This window comes from Theobroma cacao, chromosome 9 (genome assembly GCF_053813885.1).
Source record: "Theobroma cacao isolate CCN51 chromosome 9, ASM5381388v1, whole genome shotgun sequence".
Lineage (NCBI taxonomy): Eukaryota > Viridiplantae > Streptophyta > Magnoliopsida > Malvales > Malvaceae > Theobroma > Theobroma cacao.
Window position 1 is genome coordinate 40,286,063 of NC_142647.1, and position 1,365 is coordinate 40,287,427.

The window sequence follows — 1,365 nt, forward strand, 5'->3', positions numbered from 1 at the left end:
TCTCAAACTGTTTATCAAGTTTTTACATTTGTAACTTTTGTGGGAATGGTGGTGGAAGATAATTTCCTTGAGACTTCAGTTAATTTGTAGCTTTCCCATTATCTTTTTGCTTCGCTTCAACTTCTTTCTCAATAATTACCTCATCATCATCCACATGCTTCTTTGAAGATTCAATTGATTTTTCACTCAGCCTTTCAACTTCTTTTGCACTCCTAAGGGTAATAGCATGATAATGCTCCTTACCTTTGGGATTGACTTGTGTGTCACATGGTAAGGGACCTTGAAGTTTATTGTTGATGGAATTCGCAAGTTATCCCATTTGGGTCTCAAGATTTCTTAATAAGGCTCCATAGCTTTGAATTATAGCATCATTCTTTGATTTATATTGCAAAAGAAGTTCTTCCACTTGGGGTTTTTTTTTCAGGAATTGGTGATTTAGCTTGTTGTTGCAAACTAAGAGGCATGATGGGTTTGAAGGCCCAGGATTGTTATTCCTCAAAAAATTTGTGTGGTTTCTTCAACTGAGATTATCTATATTATAATATAGATTATTTTGCTGCCTATTGACGTTTCCCATAAATTGGACTGATTCAGAATTGTATGGACATGGATCACTTAAATGGCCAGCTCCACACATCTTATAAACTGTAAATGAATTTTGAAAAACATGAACTCTCAATGTATCAAACTTTTTAGAAAGTGCAGCCACTTGTGTAGCTACATGTGCAATTAAGAAGCAAGTGCATCAATTTCATAGGCTCCAACAGCTTTTATCGGACCAGACCTTTCTAAAGGCCATTGGTAATTATTTAAGGTCATCTTTTCCAATAGATTATAAGCATCTGTAGCATTCTTACCAATTAATGCCCCACCAGTGGTAACATCAATTATGGATTTTATTGAACCAACCAGCTCATTGTAAAATGTCTAAACTTGCAACCAATCAGGAATTCCATGATGTGGACATCTTTTCAATAGTTCTTTAAATCTCTTCCAAGCTTCATACAAAGATTCACCTTCAAATTGTGTGAATGAGGTTATATCATTCCTCATCTTTGTAGTCTTGGTAGGCAGAAAGAATTTTGCTAGAACCTTTTGAGCCAAGTCCTCTCATGTAGTAATAAACCCATTGGGCAATGCATTGAGCCAACTCTTTGCTTTATCCCTCAAAGAAAACGAAAACAGTTTGAATCTAATAGCATCATCAATTACTACATTATATTTGAAAATATCGTAAATTTTTGAAAATTCATCAAATGAGAATTAGGATCATCACTAGGTAACCCACCAAATTGGACTAAAGACTGAATCATCTGAATGTAAGTTGGCTTAATTTCAAAATTATTTGCATTAATGGAAGGTCTT

The 1,365-nt window shown here is 34.6% G+C and overlaps 1 non-coding gene across 1 annotated transcript; it reads left to right on the plus strand.

Annotated features, from left to right (window-relative positions):
- Nucleotides 1-949: 949 nt before the first annotated feature.
- LOC148760963 (small nucleolar RNA R71) lies at nt 950-1,056 on the plus strand. Its single transcript, XR_016028747.1, has one exon. It is a non-coding gene; the product is annotated as a small nucleolar RNA R71 (small nucleolar RNA).
- The last annotated feature ends 309 nt before the right edge of the window (nt 1,057-1,365 follow it).